The 17,411-nt window shown below is 42.0% G+C and overlaps 1 long non-coding RNA gene across 1 annotated transcript in view; it reads right to left on the bottom strand.

Moving 5' to 3' along the window:
- LOC135973642 (uncharacterized) overlaps positions 1-15,327 on the bottom strand; it is a 35,616-nt gene extending 20,289 nt beyond the window's left edge. The window contains exon 1 of the long non-coding RNA XR_010590582.1: positions 15,135-15,327. This is a non-coding gene — a long non-coding RNA (uncharacterized LOC135973642). The remainder of the gene's footprint in view (positions 1-15,134) is intronic.
- Between the last annotated feature and the right edge of the window lie 2,084 nt (positions 15,328-17,411).

Genomic DNA, 17,411 nt, shown 5'->3' on the forward strand with positions numbered 1-17,411 from the left:
AGAAAAACCTCTTCCATTGCTGGAGCAAGTGTCTACATCAGTGCTACGGCAGCATAGCTGAACCCCTGTGGCTGTAATGCTTGTACTGTAGACATATTCTTTGTCTACATTTTATTAAATAACAAAAGCAAAATCAGGAAATTGCACTGAAGTTATTTTTCTTCTGGGAAATAGTCTATTATGACTCAAAAAGAGAGTTGTATTGCCACAGCAAATGTGTGAAACTATTCATTTTTGCTTTGCCATTGTGTGCTTGCAAAAACTGAAATTTAGTCAAAGGTGACCAAAGGGGGCATCTCATTTTATTGTATTCGATTTTAAAAAGTCAGTAATTTAAACGAGAAACAAATTACAGATTTGTACATGAGGGCTCCCAGGAGAAAATGAAGAAAATAATTTTGGAAGAATTGTTACCTCTGAAACTGTACCACTTAATTTTTATTTCTTGCTGCCAAAAACCTTCATATTTGTGGATAGCATAAAATTAGAGGCAAAAAGGTGTTATGGAGCTAAAAATGTTCTTTGTATCTTAATGGGAATTCCAGAACACTTGTGCAGTTTAATGGTAATGCTTACTGGAAAGTGCTGTTACTGTAATGGCCTAGGATAACAAGGGCTTAATAGTTAGCCTTGCTGTAGTGAGACTTGCAGGAGCCAGTTACTTCCTAAGAGTGTATGTCAAAGGGATAACTCTTTAGATTTTGCTCCTAAATTTAGATCTTTTAGGAATCCCAGAAGTTCAGCAAGCGTGGAATGTTGTTGTTGGAGATGGCTGAGTGAGTCTTTGAGATATGTGAGTTACTCCAATTTAAACATCCTGAGATTCAGTGGGCCAAATACTAGAGGTGAGGTGTAGCTGGGAGGAGGGGGAGGATGTAAGTTGCATGTCGCCCAGCCAGGAGTTAACTCAACAGTCGAGGAATCTAGGGGAGTTTAATTTGATGTAACATGCATGTTGAGGGATGGGGGCTGCTGGAGAGGTAGAAGTAGGTATGTGTTATATCAGCTTAGGGTTTATCTAGACTCACCTCTGAACTTGGCCCCCAGTCTCTTGATTTTGGCCGCACATGGAAAAGGCATGCAGCTCCTCCTTGCATCCCCACTGTTCTACATACCATTCCCCTTCCTCGCTTAGAATGCTCCCATAGGCTCTGTGCAGCTGTGGTGGTCTTTAGCCAGATGAATCTTCAAGAAACTCACTCCCTAAAATCTTAAGTCTTACATTTAGGAAATAAAGTTCCTACCAGTTGTGTTTGAATTCAGTAGGGCATTAAGACCCAAATCCTATCCTAGCTCCTCCTCCTCCATGGGCACAGTGAGCACCTGACACAGCAGAATTGCATCCTGGAGCACAGCCTTGCAGGGTCTCCCACCTGGTCTGCACAGAGCAGTTGTTATGGGGAGTGGGCAGGAGGATACAGTGTGACTGGAGCTGGTTGAACATTTTTGACAAAGCTTTCTCCAGCCCTGTATTTGATGGGGGTTCAGGGAATGACTCACGCTAGAACATCCAATAGCCAGGTGGTTAGGGCTCACACCTGGGATGTGGAAGACCCTGTTGCAAGAATTGTGAATAAACAAACAGGAGAGATTGAGGGAGCCCCACATCAGACTACTCCCTCAGCCCACAGAAATATCCTGCAATGTGGGAGATACAAATTCAAATCCCTTTTCCACATCAGGCAGAGCAGGGACTCAATCTTAGGACACTCACATGGGGTGTAGGAGACCCAACTACCAGGTTATTGGCCATGCTGGGGTGGGTCTTTTTAATCCCATTTTTTGGTTATATTTTTCCAAAGGGTGGGTTTCATTCTGCACTGGAATGAAAACAAATTTCGAAACATAATTTTTTTTTTTTTTTGCATAACAGAATTGTTGTTTTACACCTAGTCCTAGTCATGACACAGAACTTCTGGCCTTCCTGCCCTGTAGCAAGGGACGGGAGCACCAATAAGTAGATCAGGAATGTGCAAAACATATTGACCAAGCAAGCAACAGTTAAAATTTGTCAGCGATTTTTTTTTTGAATATCTTAAATCAAATGCAATTAATCTCCACCTCTGCACCCCGATGTTTTCAATTTCACTGTTCCTGCTGCTCTTCCTTACAGCCTTCTTTTCTCCACTACTGATTTTATTGGCTATCTATAGTCCATATATGGTGCTGTTTACAAGTAGCAATATCAGGTGCATAGACTGTTGCACTCTGTTTAATAACAAAATAGAAACGGACTGTGCTCTAAAGTGAAGTGGATAGAGCTGTTTATTTGAGAGAAATAATGTGTCAAACTTTCCTAATAGAATTAGGAACTCAAAACTCAGCTCCTCTTCTCTGGGTAGTTCAGCACAGCTTGTGATTTCTCTACCAAACCTGGGCTGAGTTTAGGGCAAACCCCTTCTTCCCTGCTAGGTGACTGTGAGGGATTTGTGTTGCTCAGGTGGCTCTATTTCCAGTAGTGCCCACCATGTTGGCTAGAGCCATCCCAACCACAGATGAAAGCATGTACCTTGTCCCATGGAACTGACAGTCATTAAAAACTACTGAAATCCAAACCTGGGGTAGAAAACTCACTTCACTGTTACCAAACCAAGTGATTTGCTGAACACCCAACAAATCAAAGCATCCACATTTTACAGTGTTCATTAAACAAGAATGGATTGCAGTAACAAGGTGTTCTGCCTTTTTAAGGGCCAGAGACCCACTAATAAGACGCAGCCAAGAAGGGGACAGGTATTCCTTGTAAAGAGCTGCAAGAGAGAGGGGACTAGAAGCCATGCAATCTGCAATGGAGGATGGTCTCTCTTAGGGACACAGAGACTTAATTTTGTGGACTCTGAGATTGGGAGCTCTGAACCGGGGACTGGAAGTAAGGGCCTTATGAATTGTTATAGCTGATCCTTCTCTGAGACCTTATAAAAAGGTCTTATTATTCTGTGAGTTTGTTTTTAGCTTCCCCTTGTCCAAATCCTCTGAAGCTAACTTATTGATGCCCCATTTGGGGAATTAAGGCAGGGCTCACCTGCAGGGCCACACCTGGTTAAGGCAGTATGCAGGGATGGCAGATGCCTTTTATAGTCACTTATTCCACCAAGCAGAAGGCAGTGATATGAATGCACATAAGCCAGTTTGTTAGTGTCCATATTCCTGCCATTTATCATGTTGATTCAGTGTCCTCTAGTGGCAACTTCTTGTCACAGTCACAAATATATTTCCCAAAGTAATGGTAAATGTAGAGTAGTGCATTGGTCTCTTCTTTGCATATATCACAGGGGACCAATGTATTACTGATTGGATCAAATATGCTGGGGAGGTGACTAGGTTGAATGTGTGCATTATTGTGTATGCATATATTCAAATCATGCTCAAATGGCAACAGTTTATGGCATTTGGTGCTTAAGGTTCTAAAGAAACTGCTGGAAGTTGTTAGGACCAAGATAGTCTCATACCTAAGCAAGCTGACCAAGATCTTCAAGAGTGGTTTGCCATGCACAGCCCAGGTATCTACCTTAGAGCAGCTGGTTTTAGATAAAATAACTTTTTCTTTAAAACCTCTAAATTGGAGAAACATTGGAATTCAGTGGGGGGTAAGGGCTGGTGTATATTTTAATGGGAATGCCACCTGTTAGGTTATATGCAGCATTGATGTAGCTGGGTTGGTCCCAGGATATTAGAGAGACAAGGTAGGTGAGGTAATATCCCTTATTGGACAGACTTCTGTTGGTGAGAGAGACAAGCTTTCATGCTTATGCAGAGCTTTTCTGTGTTAGTGCAAAAGTTTGTCTGTCCCTGAATTAATTCCTATTTGAGCAAGAGCATCTCTCTTAGAAAAATATCCAGGCTTGATTTTAAAATTTTGAGTGATGGAGACTCCACCACAGCCCTCAGTAAATTATTCCAAGTGTTAATTACTCTGTTAAAAGTTTGTGCCTTATTTCCAGTCTAAACCTGTCTAGCCAGTAAAGGAAAGTCCATGATCCAAAAGAATGTATAGTCTGAATGAGGAAGACAGACAACAGGTAGAAGGGGAAACAGACACAGAGAGGTGAAATGATTTTCTCAAGGTCACATAGTAGTTCAGCAGTAGAACCAGGAATAGAACCCACATCTCCTGAATTCTCAGGTCAAACAGACAATCCGCTCAACCACACTGCCTCTGAAGAAGCAACTGTTTCTATTCTACTTCTCTCACCCATTTTTGTCTTTCTGCTACATGCTTTTTGAAATAGAGTAACTCACACTGAACTCAGCATTCTGAGTACAGCTCAGGGTACACTATTGATTCAAATATTATTGCAGCATAATAGTTTCAATAGTGCTCTCTGTCCCTTTCTAACATATTGTTTGATTTTTATCTTTAGTGTGCAATGACTAGATGTTTTCATTGAACCAGTCACAATGATATCTAGATTAGTTTCCTGAGTGGCTACATTTAATTTTTAACTCAAATTATCCTTCCCAAAATGCATTATCTTCCATGTGTCTATATTAAATTTAGTTTACTATCATGTCATCTAATTGACTAGCTTTGTTAGAGGTCCTATAAGTTCCTTAGTCAAAACTGGAAGTGACAGAGGCAGCGGCGGCTCCAGGCACCAGCGCTCCAAGCACGTGCCTGGGGCATCAAGCCCTGGGGGGGGGGGTGCCCTGCCGGTCCCTGCGAGGGTGGCAGTCAGGCAGCCTTCGGTGGCATGCCTGTGGGAGGTCTGCCGGTCCCACGGATTCAGTGGCAATTCGGTGGTGGGTACGCCAAAGCTGCGGGACCGGCAGACCTCCCGCAGGCATGCCGCCGAATCTGCAGGACCAGGGATCTCCCACAGGCATGCTGCTGAAGGCAGCCTGCCTGCCGTGCTTGGGGTGGCAAAAAAGCTAGAGCCGCCCCTGGACAGAGGATTATTAACATTAAACATCAGCCAAAGTATAGATCCTTGTGTTATCCCAGCAACCTCCTTTCATCTGGAAAACTGACCATTCATTCTTACCCTCTTTCCGAACCAGTTAAATAACCATGATGGAGAGTTCTCTCATGCCATATCACTTAATTTCCTCAATAGCTACTTGATATGGACTATATCAAAGGCTTTTTGTAGCAGTACTATCACAAGGCACAAGAATTGTCATTCACCACCACTGATCTAATATCAGAGAGACAGGATATCAAGGTCCTGCTATACTCTGGCTTAAACTTTTATTACTTTGTTATTCTTTTTCTTGTGCATTAAATTCCGTTTTTATCTGTCCCAGAATAAAGGAAGAAAGCCTCATGCCTTCTGTAAACAATCTTCGGGGTAAATAAGAGTTTTGATTAAATGTTTTAAATCACTATTTAGACTTCAGAAAATGTCACATTTTTGAACAAATGAGTATTTCACCTAAATCTTTAAAGTGACATCAAGTGAGGGGCAAAAGGATTCTTCACACTGAAAGTCTGGACTCTACCATGATAGCCAAAGTGCTTGCCTCAAGTAATTGAGAAATATTCCCATAAACTCCTTTGATTTTCCCCGTGTAAGGTGATGACTCATCCCTGAATGAGAGCCTGAGTAAGTCACATACACTGAGGAGTTGTTCCTGGGCTAGATTCCAGCCAATCCACAAGTCAGTAACTGGTCAGGTGACTCTCAGGGAAGGTACATAGTCCTCAGAGGAGGAACAGCAGCTCAGTCTGCTCCACATCACTTTAGGTCTTAGAACCATCCCCTGCCTGATGGTGGCAACAGACTTACCAAGCCTTAACCTGATCCAGCCTTGCCCTTGCTCTAGCCCTGTTCCTAATCCTGCTCCAGCCTTGCTTTAACTCTAGCTTTGCTCCAACCCTGCTCTGGACACTTGATTACAGCTCTAACTTCCTGGGTCCAACCACCAGATCTGACCATCCCCATCATAGTTTCTGACACCCTTTCCTTAGCAGATTGTCTCTCTTGGTCCAAGACAACCTTCAGGGTTAAAGAGACATTCAGAGCTCAGTTCAGCTCATACTTGTCCTACTCCACTTGTGCAGGCCATAACACAAGGACTGATCCACCCAACCCTCTAGGTCCATCACTTGTGAGCCTCCCCTTGGAAAACTGAGTGGCTGCTGTCTCAGGGACATGGTACTTCCTCACTGCCCCCACTCAGGCTGCTGAAGAGCTGAACATCATCCCACAATCTAAGCTCTGACAAGAGTAAAACTGTCACAACAGAACATCTTTGGGGCACTGATATTTTTCTAGATCATTTAACTTGCAACAGACAGCTTCTTTTGCAGCACAAGGAAACTCTTATTGCTATATTGGTATGTCTATTTTGGTCCTCATCAGGACTGGATCTCCTAAAAAACAACAACAAAAAATGAACCCTGACTGAAGGAAAAGTCTAAGGAGACTATGAATCGCTCCTGCCCAGAATAGACATAATTTATATTGTAGCCCTACGATGCTTGACCTTTTTGCATAGGACAGCTTATGGGACAGATCCTCAACTGATGCAAATTGGCATGTATCCATTGACTTTAGAGCTACGCCAACATACATCAGCTGAAGATCTGGCCCAATACATTCCCTCTTATGTTAAAAAGATACATCAAAAGATCTAAGGATACAAAGGCTGACATATACACCAGTATGTAGCACCTGTAGGACCCGGCCAGTCTATTAGAATCAAATATAGTATAGACTTGGATTAAATCCCACATGAAAGTTGCAGACACAAGTGTTTAGAAGATGTGTTCATCTGTGTAGGCTAGACAGCTGCAATTGCTATTTTTAATGCCGATGGTAACAGGTCATTATTTATTGGGGAAGGATTAATGGCACATTATTTTTCTCTTGACATTCTCCTTAACCTTTAAGAGAATTCTAGGTCATGGTCTGCTGTCTCTTCCTGACTGACACCAGAAGTCTGATACAGAAGTTTTACAGCATAGGGAAACATTTTGGGTCTTTATTTGCCGCCACAGAAATGAAGAACTACTTCAAGGAGAAACATGTTCCCTATTTATCTGCAAAATTAAATCATTCTGCTGCCTTATCAGTAGTATCATGAAATATTCTTTTTTAAATTGGAAGCTTGTGGTTATAGGAGATAAAAACACATTTTCTTCCAAGCTGGCTACCGTAGCCAGATAAAAAATACTAGGACTATTTTTAGAACAGTGACATGGCAGAGGAATGTGAAATATTGATAGGCACAGAGAGGTTCAGTCACTTGTATTTACCCTTTTCCATATTACAGAACAAGGGGACATTCACTAAGATTAAAAAAACCAGTGATACTAAAAAGTGTGGTTTTTACATATCCCATAATTAGCCCATGGAACTCACTGCCTCAAGGTATTATGGAGACAAAGAGCTTAGTAGGAAAAAAAGAACTTAGACTGTCTATATAGAGAATAAAAACATCATTCACAATTAAAATACTAATTATAAAAATTATATTGGCTCTCATACTTCATGAATTAAAACCAGCTGCCTGAAGCTAGGGTCTAGTGTTCCATAACATAGCATAGTTGTCCATTATGGAAGTATTACACTTTCATCTGAAACATCTAATATTGGATAAACATGCTTGAAGACTGACCAGTGGGCCTGTGGTCTGATCTGGTATGATTCATAAATTTCATGGGACAGAGGGGACCATTGTAATCTTTTAGTCTGACCTCTTGCATAATGCAAGTTGTAGAATTTCATGCAGTAATTCCAGCATTAGGCTTGATAACTTGTGATTGGCTGGAGCATAATGTGATGGGTTGGGTCACAGAGACAGCCTTGGGACTGCCACCTGATGTGCTGGGACTACCTCTGAGCCCATTTTCCCTGGCAGCTTGGGATTTCATTACCCTGTCTTGTTGAGTCAGACTTACTAGCCTGCTGCAAACACAGACCCAGGTCTGAACCACATCCCCCAAAAGCTGCAGATTTAACTGAAAACGGCTTAGAATGCTCCTGTCTCTAGCACCCAAATACCCAGTTCCCAATGGGATCCAAACCCCAAATAAATCTGTTTTATTCATATAAAGCATATACATAAATAAATTGTCTGACCTCTATAACACTGATAGAGAGATATGCACTACTGTTTTTATCTCCCAGGAATTAATTACTTGCTCTGGGCTAATTAATAAGCAAAAAGTGATTTTATTAAGTATAAAAAGTAGGATTTAAGTGGTTCCAAGTAATAACAGACAGAACAAAGTAAATTACCAAGCAAAATAAAACAAAAACATGCAAGTCTAAACCTAATACAGTAAGAAACTGATTACAGATGAAATCTCACCCTCAGAGATGTTTTAATAAGCTTCTTTCACAGACTAGACTCCTTCCTAGTCTGGGTCCAGCAATCACTCCGCCCCCCCCCCCCCATTCTTACTGTACTTTGTTCCAGTTTCTTTCAAGCATCTCTTTGGGGTGGAGAGACTATCTTTTGAGCCAGCTGAAGACCACAGTGGAGGGGTTTCCAGAGCCTTATATAGTCTTTCTCTTGTGGGTGGAAACTCCTTTGTTCTCCTGTGTAAAATCCCCTCAACAAGATGGAGTTTGCAGACACCTGGGCAAGTCACATGTCTATGAATGATTCAGCTTTTTGCAGGCTGATGCCTTTTGTTTACATGTTAGTTTGAACGTTCCCAGGAAAGCTCAGATGTGGATTGGCGTCTCCCAAAGTCCATTGTTAGTTAAATGTTTCTTGATTTGGCACTTAATGAGAATAGTCCTTTCTCAAGAAGCTGACCAAATGCTTCACTAAGGCTACTGAGAATCAAACAGATACACAGCCAATATTCATAACTTCAAATACAAAAATGATACATACATACAGACAGCATAATCATAACCAGCAAACTATAACCTTCCTATAGACACTCCACTTGGCCTCCTCTGTATAAGAACTGGTGCAACAAAAGGACCCTGGTTGCAACAATGTTCTATATGGTCACAGTTTATGTCAATAACGTCACACATAATTTGTAGAAAGACATCCAGTCTTGATTTAAACACTTTGAATGATGGAGATTCTAGAAACAAATAAATAATATTCCATCCCTTGTTACACTGTTCCAATGGCTAATTCTTATGTTCTTTCCTGATGTTTTCCTTTTTTGCAAAGAACCCCTTATTTCATAAAGGCTGCAGGAATGCTAACCAATCTTTTTTTTCCCACTTTTTAAACAGTGTATCATGCATTGCAATTCAAATTGGCATTTGAAGTTTATAACTATGTAGTTGGAGAATGTAATGTCTGTAGTAACTTTTCTCTTTGATACATTGTTTGGACCAAGCTCTGTCCTTGGATGCACATGCATAGCTCCCTCTGAAATCAATGAGAGCCCTGTGCAGGCAGCCCAGGGGCCTGGGTGTGTATGTTAATTCTTCAAGGATTACTTCCAAAACAAATTGTTCCCTATCAAAAGATCTTTATAAAGTAACACAGCTTTACTGCCAAACAAGTCTTAATTTTACGTGAAGTATTTTGTTTGGTATACTCTGCACAATTTATAAATGTCATGTGCAGTATTTGGTGCACTTGATAGAAAACTGGAAATCTACTTACAACTTTTGCAGTGATGTGACATATTGATCAATCAGCAATGTGAACACGCTGAAGATCAGTGCTCTTTATATAGTGGTTAATTTTGTTGGAATTCCATATTGTTCCACAATTTTCCACATTGTTTCTCTGTTTACACTATTGAATGCCTTTTGAAAGGCATGAAAAACATCTCTCTCAAGACAAAACTGAATGTGCACAAAGCAATTGTTATCACCATCACAACATAAAGCAGTGAGACATGGCAACTTACCAAGAAAGATATGCAAAAGCTGGATGCATTTCATCACGAATGTCTGAGAAGAATATTGGGAATAACATATAGAGATAGGAAGATGAATGAAGAAGTCAGAAAAATTACTGGACAAGGCACCCTCTCACAAAAAATCTACAAAAGAAGACATCACTGGCTGTGATGTCTGACAAAGGAAAACAAACGCTTATCAAATACTGCCCTTGAATGGAAGCCAGAAAATGCAAGAAGAAAGAGAGAGAGAGACCACAAATAACATGGAAATGAAGAGTTCTGAATGACATCAAGCACCTCAACATGAAATGGGAAGATTTGGAGAGAAGGGCAGTTGACAGGCAAGGATGGCAAATGTGGGTAGCCCAATGTGCAGCAAAGCACAGGATGGTCTAAGGTAATTTGTCTATTACAATATATGATACAGTGATTGCCAATAAAAATCAACTTTCCTTGCACTGTACTTATTAAATTTAACCACAATATTTCCTATAATTAAAACAGGATGTACTGTAGTGTGAAGCCAAATACCACAGAGTGGTTGCTGGTTTCTTCTTTAGCCGTGATTGCTATACCCTGAGCGTTGCATGGTGCTGGATTGCAGACTCTTTCCCCCATTCTCTAAATATCCATTTAAGCATGATGAATGCTATAGTTTATACCCAGACATGAGGTCTATAGCTGCAACGAATGAGATACAAAAGCCTTTAAAAATCATGTGTTATGTTGGTACAGTTCCTAGCAAAATGGGGCCCAACCTGGCAAGAGCCTTTAGGTGCTACTACAATATAAATGTTAAATAATATATTAAACTGATAAACAGCAGAGAGATTCCCTTTCTTTTGTGAATTGTTCAAAACAGGTGACTCCAGCCACACTGTTTGTGGGAATCTTGTGCTGTTTCCTCAGGAATAAAGTCCCTTTCTATGTGGCCATGGAGATGAAAATCTCAAGCCTCCACTCATCTAGGAAGATAATGTTCAGAAGGACTGCTGTGTTTCACCCCAGAGGTAGCAGCATTTCAGTGGTAGGTGAATGATCCCTTCTGATATACTCCATTTGAAGAACACTCTAGAACACTTCAGGATGAAAGGCTCTATATAAAATATTTGCAAATACTGAGCCAGACCATCTGATTTGCTTCCACATGTGGAATGGTTCCAAGCTGGGCATGGAAGTGAGGAGTCCTGGCTTTATTGCATCACATCTTCTCCCACCCCTTCTTCTGATTGTACAGAACCCCTTCAGAGGGCAGCGGAGGGTGCATCAAGGTCAGGAGAGACAAAGCTGGGAAGAGAGCCTCCCACATGAGGTCATTCCCCTCAAGATTGGGGGAATTGTTCAGCAGGATCCCTGTTGCCATAACCTTTCACTGGTAGCCTTTGCATACAGTGAAAGCTCCGCTAACTAGGAGGAGGGTTTGGGGCAACTCCCAGCAGGGATTGCCTGGCTACCCTGAAAGGGACACAGCACCACTGTAAGTATATACATCTCAAGACTTCCATGATTTTGGGGAAGGGAATTAACTCCTCCCCTCCCCCACCACAGGTTCTGCTGAAGATCAAAGCCTCTTCCCAAAAGAAAGATTAGGAGAAACTGAGGTACAGCCCTCAATTTTCCATCCCCTCCTTAGGCTTCTTCTGTATAGGGGATGATTTAGCTCTTTGTTGGTAAGTTTGAAAATAATGAATGTAATAAACATTGACACTAGCTAAACACTTGGGGTGGAGGATGAGAATTATACAAGAGCTTTGAAACTTTACAGTTCACCTGTTAAAATAAACAAACAAACTATAATAACTACAACCCCAGCAAAACTAGTTAAGATCTCAACATTTTAGGTATGTATGTAGCGTTGTAGCAGTGTCAGTCCCAGGATATTAGAGAGACAAAGTGGGTGAGGTAATATCTTTTGTAGGACGAACTTCTGTTGGTGAGAGAGACAAGCTTTCAAGCTACACAGAGCTCTTCTTCAGCTCTGGGAAACTTAGGCCAGATCTACATTACAAACTTACTTCGGTATAACTCTGCTGCTCTGGGGTGTGAAAAATCCACACCCCTGAGCAACCTAGTTATACCGACAATAACCCCCTGGGTAGACAGCACTATATTGTGAGGAGAGCTTCTCCCACTGACATAGCTGTCTCCGCTTGTGGGAGGTGGAGTAATAACCTGACAGGAGAGCTCTCTCCCATAGGCTTACAGCCTCTTCACCGGACGCGCTACAGCAGTGCAGCTGCATCAGTGTAAATTTGTAGTGTAGATCTGCCCTCTGAACAATTTCCCAGATGTGAAGAGCTGCGTGTAAGCTTGAACGTTTGTGTCTGTCACCAATAGACATTAATCCAACAAAAGATATTACCTCACCCATCTTCCCTCTAACATTTTATGGATATTTTGGGAGTACCAGAGCCTTCCAGTAGAGGGGAGTATTGTTTCAGCTGATTTGACTTTGAAAGGTTTTTCTAGCGAATTAGGCAAATATTCAAAGTGATGATCAATACCATATAAAAATAAACAAGAAGACTTAAAGAAATAACATCGGTCCTGATTCTGCAGCCATGTGTGCTGAACCTTATGCACATGAGTAGATAATGAAATTAAGCATGTGCATAACTGTTTGACAGATCAGGGACCAAATCTTTTTACTGTGCAAAGTTAAATTTAAACCAATTTGCCTGAATAAAAGTACAGCAATGGAAGTTGACAGTTCAGTTTAAAATTTTGTATGCCACTTCAGTGCTCTCTGGAATGACAGCCAATTACCTGGGCTTCCATTTGTTCCGTTACTGTTGCTAAAATGTATTCTGTTCAAACTTCCTCTTAACTGAAGAGAGACAAATAAAGACTGTCAGGTCACAGAGCCATTACGTCTAGTTCACCTACAGCCTTAGTAGTGTGTTTGATCACCTGAACTTCCCTGCCAATGGACAGAGGATGATCTGGAAAGACTCTCTTTCATTTCTGAATAACGGGTACCTGCAAAATGGTTAAAATGGTTAGTTTTAACTCTGAGTCTTGAGCTGAGTCCCTTAGCAATTCAAGGAGCTACAGTTTTGTCAGTGAAGGCAAAGTCAGGATTTTAATAGACTTGGATGTAGTTGTTCCATGCTTCACTCTCTTTGTGCTACTCACCACAGAAGCAGTTTGAAACAATACAACACAGAACTTCAACCTTCGGGCCAACAGAGGCCACCATAGTTCTGTATCTGAGATCGCCCATCTATAAGGCTCTTAGAACAGATTATTTTCCTTGTATCTCAATCAAACAACTGGAAACAGTTCAACAGTAGCAAGTCTGAATGCTACTCGTGACAAATGGGTGCTTCCTCTTTCTCCACCACAGACATTCAAGTTAGCTCAGTCAATGGTGGTCCTGAACATTGGTGGAGCCGGGTCTCTGTGCCCTAATATTGCTGGAGCACGGGCACCATGGGTCCATATAACTCACCGCCCCTGCTCTGGGGAAATTACAGTTTGTGTCAACTTTGGAGGCCCCTTGTTTCATGCTTTGTTTAAAGCCCACAGTTACACCCTAGTACCAAAACATTCTACCCCTGGTTCTATAATAGAACATCCTAAACACAGGATCTGGTCAAATCTCCTGCTTGCTGGAGTGCCTCTATCCTGGATGGAGTGCCTCTATCCTCTAACTCATGGTGATTGGTGGAGGTCCTGGATGATTGGAAAAAGGCAAATGTAGTGCCCATCTTTTTAAAAGGGAAGAAGGAGAATGCGGGGAACTACAGACTGGTAAGCCTCACCTCAGTCCCTGGAAAAATCATGGAGCAAGTCCTCAAGAAATCCATTTTGAAGCAGTTGAAGGAGAGGAAGGTGATCAGGAACAGTCAGCATGGATTCACCAAGGACAAGTCATTCCTGACCAACCTGATTGCCTTCTATGATGAGATAACTGTCTCTGTGGCTATGGGGAAAGTGGTGGACGTGATATACCTTGACTTTAGCAATGCTTTTGATGCTGACAAGAATACTGTGGGAGATCATCGGGCTCAACGGGTAGTGATCAATGGCTCCATGTTTAGTTGGCAGCCGGTTTCAAGCGGAGTGCCCCAAGGGTCGGTCCTGGGGCTGGTTTTGTTCAATATCTTCATTAATGATCTGGATGATGGGATGGATTGCACCCTCAGCAAGTTCGCAGATGACACTAAGCTTGGGGGAGTGGTAGATACGCTGGAGGATAAGGATAGGGTTCAGAGTGACCTAGACAAATTGGCGGATTGGGCCAAAAGAATTCTGATGAGGTTCAATAGGGACAAGTGCAGAGTTCTGCACTTAGGACGGAAGAATCCCATGCACTGCTACAGGCTGGGGACCGAGTGACTAAGCGGCAGTTCTGCAGCAAAGGACCTAGGGATTACAGTGGACGAGAAACTGGAATTGAGTCAACAGTGTGCCCTTGTTGCCAAGAAGGCTAACGGCATATTGGGCTGTATTAGTAGGAGCATTGCCAGCAGATCGAGGGAAGTGATTATTCCCCTCTATTTGGCACTGGTGAGGCCTCATCTGGAGTATTGAGTCCAGTTTTGGAGCCCCCCACTACAGAAAGGATGTGGACAAATTGGAGAGAGTCCAGCAAAGGGCAACGAAAATTATTAGGCGCCTGGGGGACATGACTTACGAGGAGAGGCTGAGAGAACTGGGCTTATTTAGTCTGCTGAAGAGAAGAGTGACGTGGGATTTGATAGCAGCCTTCAACTACCTGAATGCGGGTTTCAAAGAGGATGGAACTAGGCTGTTCTCAGTGGTGGCAGATGACAGAACAAGGAGCAATGGTCTGACGTCGAAGTGGGGGGAGGTCTAGGTTGGATATTAGGAAAAACTATTTCACTAGGAGGGTGGTGAAGCACTGGAATGGGTTACCTAGGGAGGTGGTAGAATCTCCATCCTTAGAGGTTTCTAAGGCCCGGCTTGACAAAGCTCTGGCTGGGATGATTTAGTTGGTGTTGGTCCTGCCTTGAGCAGGGGGTTGGATGAGATGACCTCCTGAGGTCTCTTCCAACCCTAATCTTCTATGATTCTATGATATAGCTGGACTCAAGGTAGGTTCCCCCCAAAATGGGAAGGGGTAGGGTAGTTACAACTCCCTGACACTTGTTTAGGACCTGTGTGTTACACAATTGCCTTCATTCTCCAACAGATACGATAGGTATGTACAGCAGGTCTCTTAAAAACAAACAAGTGGCATCTGACTATGGGGCCACCTATTGGTAAGATATTGCGGGGGATGACTTTTTTCATTAAAAGGAGGGTAGCATGTATCATCTAGCAAGACTAGGACCATTTGGTCTTTCCTTTTAGACTAGGAGACATGCAAATTCAGCTTCTATGTCAATCTACTTACTCTTTCCTTCAGCCTCACTGCAAGAGATCTCCCCTCCTTTTCCTCCTCCAGGCCAAAAGGTGCAATTTGACTCCCTGTTGAGTCTTGGATGCTCCCCAGCTTGAGAACTAAAAGATTAGGGGGCTAAAGACCTATCCATTTTGTCTGGCTCTTTCAAGGAATTACTATTTGCCTACTTATCTGATTACACAGAAAGTTCTAAGTGATGTGAATTCAAGTACAATCATGTATATTTATCCGTTGAAATAAACCTGCTGGGCTGTGTTCTAGCCATCAGGAACTGAACAGGCTCCATTCCATCTCAAGTACATTTTGTGAAACATTCAGAGGGCAAATTTACAGACAGCTGATTACCATGACCTGCTCTACTCATCATCAGATCAGCAACTGTGCTGGAGATTCTTAAACCCTCCACATGTCAACCAGACTTACAATAAACTAGAAGTGGTAGCTTTGATCATACAGCAAACATGCTCTAATGATTACTTCAAAATATCAAACTAGGGAAACAGATTTTGGCTCATCTTGTGCTCCCACACAGGGCACAAAGGGCTGCAAGGTGGGGCACTGAGAACTTGCCCTACACTCTCTATTTGATTCTCACAGGCAGGATATGGGTGCAGCTTTACTTTTCTTTTCCAGCCTCCCCCTCCCCGTGAATGGGGCTGAATAGTTGTGCTGGGATACCAGGGCATGTATGCGGCAGTAGGTATAGGGCTGGCACAGGTTACACATTGGAGCAGGGGAGAACTGGAGACTGCTTCCCAAGCTGTTCCTGGGTTAGCATAATGACACATTACCCATACACAGGGCTTCTGGCAAAGCCACAACTTGTCCTTAGTTAGAGATGGAAAAACCTATTGGATCAAATCTATGTCCCTGGAAATGCAACTGATTATCCCAGATAGAGAGCATAAGTGTCAGATATCAAGACTGACATTACATTTAATCTTACTTAAAAAAGCAAGGTGAAAGTGCTACAGCTTTTCAAACAATAAATCTGGATTTTGATATATATTGAGCTTAATTTCCAGATTTCATCTCATCTTGGCTAGTTTAGCAAACCCGCCTAGTGTTGACTGTATCAGATATAATGAAGTTGTTGTTGTTGAATTATTCTTTGATGCATTATACATCAATGTATTTATGGCCTCTCACTCATAACATGAGGATTCTTGATGTGTGTGCCAATGAGTTTGAGGACAGCTGCAGAAAAGAGGTCAAAACCAGGCTGGAAGGTGGCATCATGTTATGGAACAGTGTGAACTGTATCATTCATTCTGATACCCAGCTTTTTGTCAAGCAGTTTGAAAGGGACACTTAAAGGGACAGACGTACATGTGGTGGCTTACAAAAGAAATTTCTTGCTAGCTCCTTTTTATTGGATATTAGGATTAGATGTCATGTCCTGCAGGAATTCTCAAACTTGTCACTAGAGCTGTATGACTAACTGATTCTTTGTTTATCAGTTCCAAAATATTCAGGGAGGGAAAGAGATTTGATTCAGGGCAAACTGAAACTGAAAATTTTCAGCAAATCAAAAAGGTTGGAGAGGACATGTCTGGTCAAATGAAACATTTCGTCTAAATTTTAGGTGTTTTAGGTCTTTTGTTTAATAAAAGCAAGGAAATGAAGTTCTAAATTCAGAAAACACAAGAAGGTGGTGGGCACCTTCTTTTGCCCGATAGCCCAGTGGCTGGGCTTTCACTTGGGATGTGAGAGATCTGGATTTGAAGTCCTGTGCTGGAGCACGGACTTGAACGCAGGTCTGCACACTTCCAGGTAATTGTCTTAACCACCAGGCTATATTGGTGGGAGAGGGGAAGGGTGGCCTTTCGATTTGTCCTGTTAGTACATAGATCTGGCACTCTTTCCTCATGGTAGTGACACAGTAAGTTCTACCTGTAGAAAGAGACATACAGGTGTTGTGCAAAGGTCAGTTCCCCATTGAAGATACTGTGCAGCACAAGTTCAAGTGTTGCAGATTCTTTCGGTAGAAGATATCCTCTTGACTTTAGGAGGTTAATAGTTTAAATGGAAATATTGTGAGCAAGCAATGAGTATTATGAAAGAGCATGTATCACAAAGACCTAATCAGATTGCATAACTAAGAGAGACATCTTTCCTTATGTCAACAATTACATCTCACACAAGGATAAAATTTACTCCAAAATATGAAACAGCAAAATGATTTTCATAATGGCATAGAGAGTACACTTATAAAGTTTGCAGATGATGCCAATCTGGGAGGGGTTGCAAGTGCTTTGGAGGATAGGA

Source organism: Chrysemys picta, chromosome 1, assembly GCF_011386835.1.
Source record: "Chrysemys picta bellii isolate R12L10 chromosome 1, ASM1138683v2, whole genome shotgun sequence".
Taxonomy (NCBI): Eukaryota; Metazoa; Chordata; order Testudines; family Emydidae; genus Chrysemys; species Chrysemys picta.